Source organism: Chanodichthys erythropterus, chromosome 11, assembly GCF_024489055.1.
Source record: "Chanodichthys erythropterus isolate Z2021 chromosome 11, ASM2448905v1, whole genome shotgun sequence".
In the NCBI taxonomy this organism is placed as follows: Eukaryota; Metazoa; Chordata; class Actinopteri; order Cypriniformes; family Xenocyprididae; genus Chanodichthys; species Chanodichthys erythropterus.
The window spans coordinates 44,827,473-44,838,058 of record NC_090231.1 but is presented as its reverse complement, the minus strand read 5'-3'; positions in this window follow the sequence as shown (position 1 = coordinate 44,838,058).

The window sequence follows — 10,586 nt, the reverse complement described above, 5'->3', positions numbered from 1 at the left end:
TCGCACGCCAATTCCATTGGCTTGTTTTAGTTCACACAAAGCTGATAGGGCTCTCTAAGCGATAACCCAATTCGTCGGTCACTACTGACGTACGTCTCCGTTCCCTCCTTCAGGGAACGAGGGTTACATACGTAACCGAGACGATTTCATCAAAAATATCCTCATTTGTGTTCCGAAGATGTCTTATTGGTTTGGAACAACATGAGGGTGAGCAATTAATGACAACATTTTCATTTTTGGGTGAACTAACCCTTTAACATTGACAAACTACACAAGATGTGAGGCTGTGGTTCCTAGAAAAAGGAATATGCAGTATGCTAAGCCTAGTTAAATTCCAGGGGTAATGTTAAATAGCCATTATAACATATATTATTCCTATATATAGGAATTGCTCTCTCAATTACAATAAGATATCATAACCCTGAAATAACACTTTGAACAATAAAGCCAGAGATGAAGAGTATTTTTATATTGCCACCTACAGTCAAACCAAATTTTATTCAGACACCTTGAACATTTAATTCATTATTACAGTTTATTCACTATAGTTAAAAAAAAAAAAAAAAAAAAAAAAAATGTAATAAAATATGACAAGATCTCAGAGTTAAACTGTGTCAGAATTTTTTTTTAAAAATCTTAATTATGTCAGATAAGATTTAAAAAAAAACATGGTCAGGTCAAAGTGGCTGAATAATTTTTGGTCGTAAATTTTTATCAATGTTACTGGTAATCCACTGTATGAAGAATGTTTGGGTGTAATATGTCACAGTTTACTTTATTTTGCTATCCTCACTTCCATAAATGAACTATAGAGTCCTGCACCCACTAGTAAAAAAAAATATAAAAAATTATTGTCTATTATCTAGTGTCTGAATATTTTTTGGTTTGAATGTATAACTGTCAGAAATTAACTTTCCCATATAGGGCATATTTTCCCCCTCAAATTGATGTTCAGTGGAATTTTTTCATTTACTTTTTTTAACCTTTATATAGGAAATATCCCCCCGAATCTTATTAAATATGTATTTCATCTTAATTGTTTAATTCTTAAATTCAGAAAATTAAATTAGAATGAAATGACACTATAGGCTGTTACCAATTAAATTAGTATCAAACAAAGCTATCTTTGCACTGCAGAGGCTAGGCATAGTGAACCAAAAGACATCTACCAAAAATTTTCGGTTCAAATGTGTGTACCGTTGCACACCCCAAGTAAACATTCAGTGTAGGGAGAGAAAAGTTTTAATAATTTTACATGTAAAATGTGATTAATGTTGATTTATTTTTGCAGAAATATATACTTTCATATACTTTTTCCTACAGCTATAAATATTGATATTTTCCTATTGTAGCAGAAAATCTGATAACAGTATGATCTTAACACTGATCTCCAACTCCATGGCCCACATTAGGTCTATATGAAGGCCTGTACCTGAGCTGCCTTGTAAATGTCCATTGACATCAGATCTAATCAATAAAGAGAGCGAACGGTTCATTCCCTGTTTCACAACATCTATGTCACAATCACCTTTTCTCCTCTTTCCCCCACGTCGCCCTTGTCTCCCTTTAAGCCTGGTAACCCCTGCAAAAATACAACTTCAAGTAATTACAAATGCTTGGAGGCTCATCGGTTCAGGGGTAAAGAACTTCACTGAGTTTCTTTAGAGCTACTAGAGGGCACAACAGTAGCAAAAAGCGACCCAGGAAACAATAAATGCCAAGAGTCAACACATAAGCAGAACATTAAAAGCTACAACTCACATCCATTCCAGGTGTTCCAGCAGCTCCCTTCAAAAAAATAAAATAAAATAAAAAATAAATAAATAATTTTCTCTGAAACAACAATAGTTAATAATGTGATCATTATTAATTTGCCAAATTAGTGTGAATGTTTTTGTTTGTTTGTTTTTTTAAATTAAACATTAAAAAAATATTTGAGTACTTACAGGTAACCCATATGGCCCTCTGGGTCCAGGATCACCAACATCACCCTTCTCACCCTGTGACAAGTACATTGAACAGGACCTTTTATATAAACAAATCTAGTGTGTAGTATAATATTCATACATAGTTTCTATCCTGATTTTAGTAATTGCACACAATTAGCCAGCTGTTACAAGTGAGGTTCCCTCTCCACTTCCTCCAGATCATCAGAGGGAGCTCTCACCAGAATACTGACTGTTGCTATTTCGGACTCCATTTCCCATAGGCCCTCATACCTGGGACTGATTGCACACACCTGCAGTTCATCACTCACACACTATTTAAGCACGCCACATACACGCCACTTCTGCGAAGTCTTGATTTGCTATGGTGGTCATTTCTGAGCGTTTCTATTGTGGATGGCTTGTTTGATCTTGGACTGTTTCCTGTTGTTTGTAGCGATTCGTACAGTTATTAATCAATTTATGGGTGGAATTTGAATATAATAATTCATAAAGCTTTATGAATAATTATTATGCATATACCGACCCAAGGGGAAATTAACCATATATGGTGAATTAATTACAACGAATTATAATCAGTCACATATATGATTAGTTCTGGTTTAATAATTATGTAGAGAAACGATCAGTTCGTCCGGCAAACCAAGAAAAGTTCTCCACAGACTATTACAACGGAAATGTTATACTCTGGCCACGAGGATAAATTCCTATGATAGCATCCAAACGTAAAGCAAGGATAGGATCGAAATGTTACAGTGACCTGGTCTTTGTTGAACGAGTAAGAGAACAAAGAGCATGGATATAATGTATTTAATACATGAAAACTACTAATACATAGGTTATACGTCTAAATACAGAATATACAAATGGGGAACGTAGAGACAGGACAGGAAGGATGGTCAAAGAATGGCAAATTACGACAGTTAACCCTTTGAAAGCCAGCACAGAAATCAGTTTAAACAAATTTCAGAGAAATTATAATACTTGCTTATGGTTCAAGTCGGTGTGCAGCAGAGTTTCAATGCGCCTGGCTTGGTTGGTCCTTTCCGAGAGGGTTTCTCCGGCGGGGTTTTCAAACAAGGTTTAACTGACGCGTAAGATGACAGAGAAGAAGGAAGAGAGAGAGTCCCGGAAGGAGAGCGTGTGATGACAGCGCTGTCGCCTGAGGCAGTTCAGGGACAGTCGAGAGACAATCGGGAGACAACGGAAAAGTTGTGTGTCATTGTTTTTATGGAAAACCAAGCTAACACACCCCTGAATTGTAACGGCCAATAGATGCGCAGCACTATTTGGCGGGCAAAGTTCCTTTGTTTGGTCTCCTAGCTGAATTTATGGTCAGATCAGATTTCGAGATGGAGTACTTTCTTCACAGTATCATTAAACACATGAAAAAATGCATTTGTCAGCTATGTGACATATCTCAGTGAATGATCAGTAGCCAGAGATTTAAAACGAGATCAAACTCGAGATCAGACAGGCATATAAAGGAAGTTATGGTTTACAGATAAAATTCCCTTATTACAACTAAAACTAACTCAACTACAGTTATTTAAACTAAGTCTAAACATTAGGAAACATGCATACACTTGAGATACATGATGGGTACAAACATGGATGTGACTTGGCATAGTTATATTTTACATATACAGTCAATAACGTATGTTTGTGTGTTTTTGTGTGTGTCTATGTGCGTGTGTGTTGGAATGTGATCTGGTCCGTCTCTGGGCTCACACCAGGGGGTCGATCTTTTGAAGTCTCCAGAGCTGGAGAGAGGGCATCGCTGTTTAATTTCGGCCAGGCCACAAAGTTGTCAAATCTGCTAGTCTTTTGCAGACCGACCAGAGCCGAGGGGAGATTTTACGACACAGTCCAGCATGCTAAAAGCGTTCTGAACATTCCAAAGTTTATTGATTATCCTGATACATGTGCATATGCTACAGACCCCCCTTCGGCCAACGAAGTTCCTGTGCGGACTTCATTGGATGGTAACCAAGTTCGATGGCACATGGATCCGGATGGTCTCGCAGCAGGTGGTTCCTACTGGTCCTTGAGGAAGGGCAGATAGGCACTTGTCCATGGACCCTTGCATCCCTTTGATCCCTTTGGATAGGATGAAGGCCAGGCCCAGGGCGAGTACTTGATTGCTATGGAGAGGCAAAGGACTGTGTTGGCAGCAGTCCAAGCTTGGGCTCTAGGTGAGCTGGTCAGGACAGGCAGTCGGGAGAGTGCTTGGAGGGCTGCATCGATGGGAGTACTGTCACTTAGCTGGGACCCCCCTTTGTCAATCCTCAGTTCCAGTCCTGGATCTAAGGTGGGATGGTGATTCCTGGAGGAGGATGGGATTTCCAGTTCTGACTGGTCCTCTTTCTTGAGAGACAGTACACTACCAGATTGCTGCGGTGAAGGATGGAACCCAGGGGTACCTGGATCCACTTACTTGGATTGGGCAGTCTGACCCAAGTGGCAGTGTTGTGCTGATTGTAGGTTAGGGTGGCAGCATGAGTGGGGGTGTGGACGAGCAGTCGATCATCCACAATCTCGGCTTGTGTTCCGATGACTTGGGTGCGAGGTTTGGCCTCGGCAGGGCAGCGTGTGTCGCTGGTCATGGGCTGCAACCGACCCATTCCTTCAGTGTGGTTTCTGAGGAAGAGCTGGGTAGGGCAGAAGGACTGAAAGTCTTTGGTGAAACTACACCTGCAAAAGTGGGGAGCCAGGCACCGCTGTGGGCTGCTGTTGTGGTAGGTTACCACATCTGAGGTGTGTTTCTTGGCATGGGTGTTACATTGCCAACATCTGACATTGACCTTTTCTTTGGGTCTGGAGATGTTGTCTTGTTCACCGCTGGGTAGATTGAGAAGGACGGCCACCTCATTCTGCTTGGGGTCGACATGCAGTAGGATGGCAGCACCCAGGGAGTCCGCGAGGTGGGCTAGAACAGTCCTTGTGGGTCTGCCAGTAGCAAGGTCGAGCACAGTTTGTTTAGGATACTGAGGAATCCTATTCATAGCCACTCTGTCCATAGAGAAGCTAACTTCTCGCAGCAGGTCTGTCATCAGAGCCATAAACAGCTGATTTTGGGCAAAGTTACTTTGAAAGACTGTAAACAGCTGCTTCATTGAGTTCACCGTTTGGATCAGCAGGAAACTGTGAGTACAGGGAACCACCACAATACCTTTCCAGGTTTTGCAGATGGTTTGCAGGGTTTGGCTCTGTGTTGCGAGTTGTTCTCTCTGCTGAGAACACCTGAGTTGACTCCTGTATGGTGTCTGTGATGGCCATGAGCATCAGAGGAGGTTCTACAGTCCAGTCTTTCTGGTCGACTGACCATGGAAACGTGACTCCTCTGCGTTGCAGTGGAGCTCTGTGATTTGCGTTTGCAGTTTGGACTTGACAGCAAACTTGACATCCTCTGGCATACTCTGCCACATCTTGCTGCATGCTGGGCCAGTGCGCCACTTGTTTTAATGTCTCGTCCGTGGTTCTGGTACCATAGTGTTTGGCACATGGTGTGTCGTGGGTGTATATCAGTTCACCCCCCTTTTGGCCCTGTGGCAGTACAAGCTTTGGCGCTGTGAGGACATCAGGGACATACTTTAGAAAGTTCATTCCCACACGCAGCATGTGGTCGGTCTTATGCAGTCGTTTGTGGCTAGGGGCCACCATGGGACCGGATGCCATGAACGGGAGGTTGGAGGGGTATGAGTGGTGGTACAAAACATTTCGAATGGAAGTGTTGGAAAGTTCGGTGGTCAGTGGCAGTGGCAGTAAGGCGGGAACTGTTGCAGGAACAGTCCGCTGGCCGCGGGTTGTTGTCGCCACACTAAGGGCGGGTGACTGGGGTGGGTGTGACCATATATTGTTATGCAGCGTGCCAGTCTTGGCAAGGGCATTAGTTTGGCCGTTCACGCCTTTGTCATGCCCTGGTTGCTTTAAGCGTCTTTTCACCTTTTCCCAGTAAACGATCATGTCGTGTGTTTGGGTGAGGTGATTACGTGTCTGGAACGTGTACTGTTGATGTTTCACTTGCTTATTGCATTCAGTCTTGAAACTGGTTTGCTTCCAGCCTAGAAGATGGCATGTGAAACTAAGTCTGGCATAGAGTGAGTCTATGCACATTAGTTCTCTGATGTTATGGGCTGAGGCGACTTGAAGGTTTGTGAGGGTAGTTGCTACTTCAAAATACTGACACGACTGGGGACCCCACCTGAAGTTCTGTGGTTGGCAGAGTTGATTGAGTTCATTGTACCCCTGCATTTGCCTGTAGGATGCCCTCATGGATGTAGAAACGTCCATCGACGTAGGCCATGGGCATTCCTTGGCACGCATTCTCTTTGAGGTACCTGTGATAGGTTGGTTGCTGTTGTTGGGGTACCTTTATCTCAAGTGTCAACGCTGGTGTGCTGTTATAGCAGTTTTGGCAGGCAGCTGAATCTCCGCTCCGTGCAGACTTGTGCTTTCTGGCACGTCGTGGCAGTGGCACTTGCTGGTGTGACTTCCTGAAGTCGATGGTGGGTCGCCACTTGCTGTCTGGTTTGACAGTGGGCCAGATGGGGACTGAATAGGTGCTGTTGCATGGGCAGATAATATCGTTTTCTTCCATTGAACGAATAGTTTCCTGCACTGGTTCATGTGAGGTGATGTGACTTTTTGTATTGCCTGACGGAGGTGGGAGGAGCATTTGGGTGTGTTGCACTGTACACCGTGTGGAGTTTAGTGAGACCACAGTCTAAAAAGTATTTGGCAAATGTCACTTTGAAGTTGTTTAAGACCTGTCTGAGTTTTTGACAGTCTGCATCATTATTTAGGGCATTTGCACCTTTCTGAATCTGTTGGCCTTTAGACTCACAACTTGGGAATGGCTCCTCCATTGTGGTGTCAGCTGTCAGATTGGCTATGAGAGGTGCAGCACTTTCCTGAGTTTCACAGGCAGACTGGTTAGCAACTGTGAGTGCTGCTAGGTGTTGGTCCTCCATCAGCTCTGTTCTGCGCACCTGTTCTCTGGGTACCAGTTTGATGGAAGTGATGGAGATGCTCTTGAAGGATGCTGTGAAACTTGTGTTGCTTAAGCTTCCTTCTGGGACCCTTGCATCTGGTATTGAGCCAGTGACTGTTAACCTGAGTTCAAAGTCATGGCAGTTGTGATTCAGTATCCATTCTAGATGGTAGGCTTCGGGAATGCTGATGTGTGTGGCCATGCAGTTGATGAGCAAACTGAACTACACAGGATGACACTTCAGTGAGAGGTGTGGCTTTTAGAGGGAGTTCACGTTCCACGCCTTCAGGTGAAAATGTGAGGGAGCCCAGCGTGTGGCTTGGGGCTTGACCACATTGCCTGTTGAGCCAAACAGTGACCCCTGTGGTGTAAGATGGTACTACAGTTTCTTATATGTCGATCAGGATGCAGACCTCTTGGATGGTCTGGCCTGACAGGAAGTGGCAGTGTTGACAGGAACAACAGGAAGCTGTATAGTCATTGGGGCCCACACCAACTCATTTGCACTGTCCATATGAGCATTAGGGTGCATCAGAAGGTCTGGAAAGTACAGGAGGTGAAGGGGTTAAATGCCGGTTGTTCTTGGCAGTCGTCGTGGTTGACAGACGAAAGTCCAATGGGAAGCGGGTTTGCATGTTGACACATGGGAGGTCCGGTGTTCCTTCAATGAGAGCACTTAGCGTATGGCTGAAGGCTGAGGTGTCTGCCCACAGTGTGCGAATAATGTCTGTTGTAGCTACATCATTCAGCTGTGAGTCTGTCATGATCTTGGAGCAGAAGGAGTTAAAGTCTATGGTGAGTTGAAGTGTGCAGGGCAACGAACTTGAACTTTGCTCTGAGACGGGGTTCCCGCAGGTAGCTGTGAGATTTCCCGTGACCTCTGTGACCTGACCGTCTGGTTCAGGTGGTCGGGGTGACTGGAAAGGCAGAAGTTCACACACTTGAGCCCAGATTTTCAGCCGTCTGGAGTTCAATAAGGGCTCAAAGCAGTTTGGCAAGCCTTTGCGGATGAAACAGGGAAGCGTGTCCATTTGTGCTACGCACACAGGAGATACCAAGCTCACTGGACCAATGGTGTGGTGGATGGGAGCTGTGTGTTCAAGGTGGACCTCATTTGGACTGTGCAACTGCACATTTAGCTCACATCTTTGTGACTTGAGAGTCTGATTTTGTCTTTCAGCTTCATTTCTCAGTCTTTCAAAAAGGTAAGGACAGGTTTCTGGGCAGTGATCGGAGCCTAGGTAACTGGTTGGATTTTTTTACAGTCTTTTCAGGAGCAGTGCTCTGCTTGGAGTGAGCTTCGTCGACCAAGTTTCGCAGCTTCTGAGTAGTCATACTGTGTGGGCAGGCCAAGGCTGCCAGATTATCACTCACCGCAGGGTGCAGATTTCGGAGAAACAGGGTTTTGAAGATGCAATTTTCCTCCATTGCTGGCTGATTACGTGCTCTGAAGTAGGCCATTTGCAGTCGGTTGCAGTAAGCTTGTGGGTTTTTCAGTCTGCCCCGTTTAAGGTCCATGGCAGCGGAGAGCCCTTGATCTGATGCAGGGTCAGAAAGCTTTTGAATCAGAGCCTGTCACAGGTGCTGGCAGTTGGATGTGACAGCTGCTGGCGAAGGTTCTTGGCTGGACGCTGGACGTTTTGGGCAGTGGACCTTTAACCCCATTTGGAATTAGGGCTTCTTGACTGGTTAGGGGAAACTCAGTGATGTGTGTTACCGTTACCCCTCCCAGGCCACTTTTCAGTTCTCTGTAACCAGTGTCAAGTTCATTCACATAGTCTCTTTGTTGTTTCGGAGCCATAACTCCTTTCTGGGCCTGTTTACGATGATTTTCACAGGTCATGGCTTTAGTGTGTCTGTCTTTCAGCTTAGTCTCTGCTTTGGCTAGGAGAGCTTTGCTGTGTTGGAGTTTTCCAGTCAGTTCTTCTCTGGATACCTTTTCCAACAGTTCTCTACGCTCCACCTCCAGGTGGAGCTCTGCAAGGGCTTTTTGAAGTCTTTGCAGCTTCTCCTGTAGCTCGGGTTTGGATTCACCCGCTGTCCTCCGCTGGTCCTGGGTCTCGACGAGTCGCTGATCGTGGTGACGTTGAGTCTGGGCCTGGTTTCTCCGGGCATCCTCCACCTGGAGCTTGAGGTTGTGGGCGATGGCTCGGATGATTTTCGCCAATTCTTTGTAGCTCTGCGTCGGATCATGGACCATCAGTCGATTCAGGTTGTCGTCCAGCTGCTCATTGCTTAGGTGCTGGGGATCCACAGCGGCGTTGGGCAGGAACGTGCTGGTCAGGGAGCCCAACCAGGTCTCGAGTCGGTCCCAGTGGTTGCCGGGGCTGGATGGTCTGAACACGTTGGCTTGCTGTTGGCGAGAGAAAGACAGCACAAACAGAACCAATGCAAGCACGCGCAGAACTAACGACTTATAATAACGCATGATTATATAATTCTTTATTTTGATTCCAGTTAACTGATGCAGAAAGTTTGAGGAATGTAGGCTAGACACTTAACTGTCGATAGCCAAGAACGACCATGTGGGTCAATTTATGTGTGTGAGTGCCGGATTTCAATAAAGATTTTGACAGGCGGTAGTTCTAAGGGTCCTTTGATGACTCTCGCTGCTCGGTCGTCTACCTATTATTTAGTTTTCTGTGATGGCTCTCACAGGCTCTGCCTTTACATGAACTGAAAGAAACAAACACAGTAGAAAAACAAAACAGAACAGGATGGATGCAGTTAAATGAAATAGAATGGTAAACAAATAGAAAGGAATAAAAACAGAATAGCAATAAAATAAAACAGAAGGGCTGGAGGGGAGAAGTGAAACTTAAGCTTCCTATCACATTGGGGTTTATGACGAGGCCAGGCAAGTGCATTGTTGCGTCATAAAACCTAAAGGGATGGTATGGCTTTAGAGTGTAAGGGTTGGCCCGCACCTGAATAATCGAAGAATATGTAATATTCTGTGGCTTTCAATTAGGTGAAGTGACTGTATGTCACTAATTTAGGCTTGGGTGAGTCGTGGATGCTCAGATAAGAACTCAATGGCAGGCAACCTTTCCTAGACGTTCAAACACTTGACTGCGGTGTCCGTGGCAACCTGTCCCCTTTGTACCATGGTGCAACCTCTCAAACAGGGAACATCAGCACAATTGCGCACTTCGGCAAGGTATTTGCGCCAACGGCCAGATTGACCGGTCAAAATTGAGTTTTCCCTGAACTCAGAGTCTGTTCCCTTTACGGGCAGTTACTCCAAATGGGCGGTTCTGTCATGCAGAAGCCTGAGCAGGGAAATTAAACAAAATTGCCTTTGTCAAACTGGACTCGTTGCCTCCCTGTACCTGACACACAACTCGCTGACGTCCTTGCGTGTTGCCCGTGATACGACATCAGAATGTCCCTGATTCACACACAGTCAGTGCGAGACCCGCCAGGCTAGGCGGCTTCACTCACTGGAACTCACTGGAGCAACCGTCAACTCACCCCCGGGCGCTAAGGGGCCTTATCTGCAAGTACACAAACAGTCAAGTAAACACAATCTCAATTTAAATCTTGTTTAAACCAAATTTAAATTATTAAGTGTGTTGGACAAAAGGATAGGAGTCTACAAATGAAATAGCTAGAAGCAGAACAAAATAAACAAAAGACAAAGTAAA